The 6909-nt window shown below is 35.9% G+C and overlaps 1 long non-coding RNA gene across 1 annotated transcript in view; it reads left to right on the top strand.

Annotated features, from left to right (window-relative positions):
• The window catches only part of LOC104412433, an 8410-nt gene extending 1947 nt beyond the window's left edge, over window positions 1-6463 (top strand). The window contains exons 2-4 of the long non-coding RNA XR_719957.1: window positions 804-886; window positions 2413-2530; window positions 5912-6463. This is a non-coding gene — a long non-coding RNA (uncharacterized LOC104412433). The remainder of the gene's footprint in view (window positions 1-803; window positions 887-2412; window positions 2531-5911) is intronic.
• Window positions 6464-6909: the final 446 nt, after the last annotated feature.

Genomic DNA, 6909 nt, shown 5'->3' with positions numbered 1-6909 from the left:
TTGTTGCTTTGTACTTTATTTTACTTTGGTTTTTTAAGCACTTTGGAGCTTTCAGAAAAAAAGGTTTATACAAACATAAGGGAATAATCCATTATATTTAAAATAAAAAGATGAAAAGCAACTGGGTTGGGGGTTTTTACGTGTGTTTTCCTTGTCATGCTTTAACCCCAGCCCACAACTAAGTACCACACAGCTGCTTGCTCATTCCCCCCACTGCCAGGGTGGGGAGGTGAATCAGGAAAAGGGAAAACCCATGGGTTGAGATAAGAACAGAATTATAAGAATAATTGAAATAAAGTAAAATATTATTATAATAAAAGTAATGAAAGGGAGATAACAGAGAGGAGTAACACCTCAGAAAGACAAGTGATGCACAGTACAGTTGCCCACCACTCACTGACCACTGCCCAGCACAACCCAGGCAGTGATCAGTCCCTTCCTTCTTCCTCCAGCTCTATATGCTGAGCATGACAGCACATGGTGTGGGACATCCCTTGGGTTGGCGGGGGCCAGCCATCCTGGCTGGGTAACCCCAACTCCGTGTGCCCCCCAGCCTCCTCGCTGGCGGGTGAGAGGCAAAAAAGGCCTTGGCTTTGTGAGCACTACTCAGTGGTAAACAAACCACCACTGGGTCATCAGTGCTGTCTTAGCACAGACCCAAAACAGAGTCCATACCAGCAGCTATGAAGAGAATTAACTTGGTCCCAGCCAAAGCGAGCACACTTCTTTTGTATGTTTCAAAAGAGAATTTCTTTGCTTTTATTTTTTGTTATGAATTGACATAGCCTTTGTTTTTCTTTCAGTCCATAAGAAAACAAGAATGGACAGCTATCATACCAAACTCCCAGCTGATAGTCATTCCGTATCCTCATAATGTTCCCCGAAGGTAACTTCATTTTCATGTACACTTCACAAAATTACATTCACACAGAGTTTAAATTAGGCACAATGTGTAGGATTAAAAACAGTCACTTGTAGAGCAAGAAAATGTAAGAACAGCAGTGGGGGTCAGTTCTGTGGAGGTAGTTGCCTCAGTGACTAGGCAGAATACTTCTCAGGTATTTACACAGATGCTCAGGTAGTGCCCGTAAGAGATCAGAATATTACTAGCTCAACTCCTGCAAATAGTAACATATTCACTAGATTTACCAACATTCTTTTGACAAATTGCCAGCTTGGTAATGATCTGAGCAAGTATTTTTGTTTCACCAAACTTGCAATTTCTGTCTGGTTGCATATAGAAGCTTTAGTTCAGCCCTTCTGAACTCGGTATCTGTTGCCACAGGTGTTAATGCTTTTCTTTAAGTAAAAGTGAATGGGTCAGTTATGCAAGAGCTTAAATATGGAATTTACTTTGCAATTAAAATGTTTATCCCAGAGAGAGAGCATGTTTCTCTCTGTGCCATTAGTCACATATTCCAGCTGCTTTTTGCCGCTTGATGTATTAGTGAGGTCAGTTGCATTTATCATGCAGAAATGATTCTGACATCTGTTTCAGCATGTAATTTTACTATAGGACATATAACAGTTGAGAAGTGATATGCTGCTTGAGTTGCTAATTCAGAACGATAGGAATAGCATCTGTTATAGTCTTGAGGTATTTAAAGGTGTATGTTATGCAAAAAAATTTTATCCTTAAATTATTTTTGCTTTCCTATAAAGTTTATGGACACTGTAAAAAAACAGAGGAGAGAATCCCAAAAAGAAGTCAGATTTCATAATAAACACTTTATAAATTTATAGTTCTTTTAACACGGATACATGGTCTCCTGCTGACAGCTTTCCCATGATGGGAAGCCTATAGTCCAGAAGAGGTGTTAGATGAGCTTCAGGACCCCACAGCATTCAAGGGATGTCTTCCAGAAGCCCTTCAAGTGCTTAGGTTTTTTGCTTTCCAGTATTCTGCCATAATCAACTGCTTATTTTGCCTACAACTGCCATTGTCTCTGGTAAACTTCAGACTGAGCAGTGCACAATCAGCTGAGCTCCATAGGCCTGTCCTCCAATCTATTTTACAGGCTTATTCCACCCTGCTGCTTCCTCTCCCCAAGCCCCAGGCAGTTTTGTGGAAGGTTTTGCTACATCTCTTACTTTGTCCTGGGCAGAGGCAGGAGATAAATCTCCTAATGAGAAAAAAAGTCAGTCCCTGAGGATATCCATAGGTTTCCTGCAGAGTTAAACAGAAAGTGAATTTAGACATGGCATTACCTGAAAATAATTATATTGAGCCATATATTTTCAAGTAAAGAAACTGTTAAGCTTCAGTCTTTTAAGTATAGCCACTAGTTTCTGTAGCCCAAGTTGTTACCTGTCCTACACTAGCACGTTCTTTTCATCTTTTTAAGTTAAATCTGTTTTCTGCTTCCTGTTGAATGGTATTAATGTTTCCTTGGTTTTTCTTCTTGTGTATAGCTGGAGTGCCAAGCTGTATCTGACCCCAAGTAACATTGTGCTGCTAACAGCTATAGCCTTAATTGGTGTCTGTGTTTTCATCCTGGCTATAATTGGCATCTTACACTGGCAAGAAAAGGTAAGCTTAATTATCTAGATTCTTTTCTATATTTTCTATACTAGTTAACACTTCCTAAAATTTTACAGTCTTGTACATTGGGTTTTTGAGTAGTTTTCTACAGTATAATTTCTGACACAGACTGCATTAATTCCCTAAAGGTGTTTACTTATTGAGTCAGTATTTACTGAAAGCTTAAAAACTGGCATTGTTTTTATTTAAGCTCTGAGACACTTAAAAAGGGGAATGAAGAGCAACGTGGATGAACTTTTGCCATTAAGCTATTATTCCCAACTAAATGATACATGTACATTTCATATCTAAGCTTTCTATTTTGCAGAGTTTTAAGAGGTGCTGTTTTGGAAAATGGAACATAAAATCAGTTTACTTATCTTGAGTTCTTCCGGTAATCTGAAAATACGGAAAATGTCTCTTTTTGTGTATCTGCTGATTGCACTGACATCAGCATTGAAGACTATATATGGAGTCAGTTGTGTACATGTTGGCTGCTTTCCTCTGTGTGTCTGAATTATGCATGTAGTGTATAGAAATCCATTGATTTGAAGAAGTATTTTGAATGGGGCCTTTCATTTCACAAAAGAAATGCGTTCCCATTTTTCTTGACTGCACTCAGTTCTCAATCATATCCAACTGGCAGAATTGCCAATAAATGCTACTATGTACCCAAGCCATAATCTTAGCTGTCAAATAAAATTACTGCACATTTTGACATGGTAGAACTGTTTGTTATTTTGTGGTTGTGGAAATAAAACGACCTTGTTAAACATTCAGATAGGCTTTGCTCATGCCTCATATTTAAATGTTGTCTGTCAATCTTCACTCTTCAAAATGTTAAATAGAGTCTCCAAATAATAAAAAAGCTGGCATAAAATACACAAAGCAAAGAAATGCAAACTTTCAGTGACTGTCCTTAGCATGTACTACTGTACCAAGGAAACCTTGCTTTAGCTAGGACTATGCACTACTGGCTGGGTTTAACTCTGTTTCTAGGAAATCTTAAGCCACAAGAGTAGCAGAAAAAAATACTTGGACTTTGAGCTGGGGAAGGATTAACTACGTATAATGCCATCTGGAGAAATGGAAATTCAATGTCAATGTTTAAAACCGTTCTTCATATAATAATTCATGTGTTGTAATATAAAGAAGCACTCAGCCCAGAGTGCTTTCTGAGCCATTTTAAACCCCATTAGGTGTATGTGAATGAAGTGGTGTATTGGTTCTATTATAAACTCATTTGCAACAGCTTCATCTTGCTCAAAGTAGGCATAAATATTTAGATAAATTGTGTGTACTTTCAGACTATCATATAAACATTTGTTAATTCCTGTAATTTTCCAGTGCCTTCTTATTGATTTTTACCTTCCCAATTTTTAGAAGGAGTGGTTGAGGTATAGAACAAACAAAAGTCTTAACCAAGGCTGTATTGTGTATCACTGACATGACAAGGAGTTAAACTCCAAAATTCCTTGTTCCTGAGCTTGTTCTTGGTTTAACTGCCTGTTTCACTAATTTCTCATAAAAATACAGTTCTGCATAAATGCTGTTTTCCATTACAGATCTCTAGAGTACCTATAGCAAAGAAAGGAAGGGGAAATGTACTGACTGTTGCAATGTCTTCCCCCAGAGGTTATATCCGTCTGTAAGATGCAGTGTTTTATTCAGCAGTTAAAATAAACCATGTACTTTGACCTCTGCAGATAAGTGGTAATAGGAGCCCTTTGTCTACAATAGTTGTTACACATTTGTCCGCCAGCCAAGTATTGTATTGTTTAAATAACTAGGATTTAGGGATAGTATTTTGCTCTGTCATTCCTTAGAAATTTGGAATCCATTTTTAGGTTTTAGTTTTGATACATCAAATGAAAGAGAATTGAGGAAGAATTTAAACCGTTAATTCATCTTACAGCAAACATAGTCTGCTGCATTAGCCAAGGACCTTGATATTCCTATATTCTCATTCTTTATAACTGGCTTTGTGGTCTTGGTGGTAGTCACGTGAACACTATACATTGATGGTAACACTGCTACAAAAGTTTTGATGGATTCATCACAGTATCAGTTACTGTCAAATTTGAAGTAGTAATTTTTTCAGGAAGCATAGAAAAATGGAGTGAAAATTGCCTTCTAAGTGAGCCTGCAAAATTTTGTGGAATGTGACAAGCATTTCAATGTAGGAAAGAGTATGCCACTCCCTTCTTCACACTCCATTTTTGACATTCAGAATACTACTGACATTGATAATCCCTTCCAAAAAGCGAGACCAATACATCTTAAACTTCACTGACAACTCTGCTGCTGCCACAACATGCAGTAAAATACATAGTTAATCCAATGGAGTTGCTATCATACATAAACATTGCATGATGAGGAAATCTTTGGCCTTGAGTCAAAGCAGATGACAAACTTCTATGGCAGAACACATGCACTGATTTCTGCAAAAATTATCATGTATATTTATCCACTGAGTTACAAATCTGAATTCCCATGCAACAGCATACTGTAAGAGCTTTTCTTCATTTTACCCATTAAAAAAAAAAATTGGGATTAAGCAAGCTAAAAAACATTTAAATCTGTTTTGCTAAATTCTTTTATGGTAGGATTTACACATACTGTCAGTCATTACAAAACCACTGTTTTCTAGAAAAGTTCACACTCTGTGTTCAAAATATCCTTTAGAAAGTGCTTTCATACTCTAGTACTGCTTTAGAACACAAGAGGAGGCTTGTGGGAGAGGACATGTTTTTATGCATTACCTGGATCATAAGTGCAACTTAAATATGCTGCTTTTTTCCAGGCACCATCCAAAGTGCTCTTTAAGCAGATCACTGTGTGCTCTGCATAAATAAGCATGGAAATGCATTCTACAAAAAAAACCACAGAAAATTTTTGGCCTACTTGGTGCTGTTAATTGTTGGTTGAACTGCCATCTTTGTCAAAATCTGTATTTGACAGAATTTTTAAAAAAGAATTTCATTAGAAGTGTAACACAGATGACACCTACATGGTGATTTACATACATCGATGACATTATTCCAGAGTAACTTCATCTCGTATTTATAATGCAGGCTAAATAAATATATACTAGGAAACATTCTTTGGTTTTGAAATACTGCTTTTCAGAAAGCACTATTAGAAATAATAGAAAATAATGGGTCAAAAATACTAAAACAGCTGAGCATTAACAGCAGGAGCCAATTTTGAGTAGATTGTTGCTATTTCAAACTGACATTATTTAAATGCTAATTATTGAAGCTTTTAGTGAGCATTTTGCCTTTTGCTAAATGAGTGACATGGAAAAATTCAACCATTCTGACATTTGACAACTCATTTCTTAACAGTATTGCTCTAGATCCCACAAAGTGTTTTCTTATTATTTTTCAGAAAGCAGATGACAGAGAGAAGCGACAGGAGGCTCATCGGTTCCATTTTGATGCTATGTGACATGCCTTAATATTTATGAAGGAGCTGCTACTCATTTGCTTAATTGAAATACTAAATTCTGGTTTATAAAATAATTATTGTGCAAATACTGCTGGTGTGCTATTTGTAAATGTTGCATTATTTGGTATTTATTTGGAAAGTGTTAAAATTAGACCTGAATGTCTCATGAGGCCTTTCAGTTAACAGACTGTATATAATAGCATTTCATCTTTATTTAACAGAACTGTAATTTTATTTTTCTTAGTAAAGGGATCAGATTGCATGTACCATTGTTTATGTACCACTCATTCTTTAGTAATATTTGATAGAAAGAAACCTGTGTAAATAAAAATTCAGCATTTCATTGAGCAGCATACGTTGTATCACCTGAATTGGTCTTGTCATTTACACATTCCTGCAAAGTAACATGCATTTCTGAAAATTAAGCTTGAGCAATTTATCGGATGCCTTGATCATTAATTATTTTGATTGTAATCTTAATGGTGCTTAACCTAAAGTATTCTGTATTTTTCTTTGTTTAAATCCATATGTGCAATAGTTAAAGAATTCAGGAGTTGGAGAACTAAAAAAAGCTGCTATGTTAATGCTAGTTCAGTAGCTCATCATGGGACAGATTTAGTATTTGTATGTGTTAGTTCCAGAGAGAAGACAACGCATTCAAAAATTAAAACCATAAAAATGTATCGGCATTGCATAAGCTGCTTTTATAATTAAACTATAACCACATTTATTTTAGAAAGGCCTAAAGTAATTATGAAAATAACTTTTTTTAAATAATAAAGGTATGGTATTTTGTTGTTTAATTTTGTTTTTAAAGAAGTAAAAAGAAAACATTTTGGAGTGGAAGATGAATGAGCATTGACTCCCTAGAATTTATTGCTAAGGGATGAGATATACAAAGATTAAATTAAGAATATAGTAGGACACTTGGAATAAGC

This window comes from Nestor notabilis, unplaced genomic scaffold (assembly GCF_000696875.1).
Source record: "Nestor notabilis isolate BGI_N333 unplaced genomic scaffold, ASM69687v1 scaffold9431, whole genome shotgun sequence".
Lineage (NCBI taxonomy): Eukaryota > Metazoa > Chordata > Aves > Psittaciformes > Psittacidae > Nestor > Nestor notabilis.
This window is presented reverse-complemented; position numbering and strand designations above follow the sequence as displayed.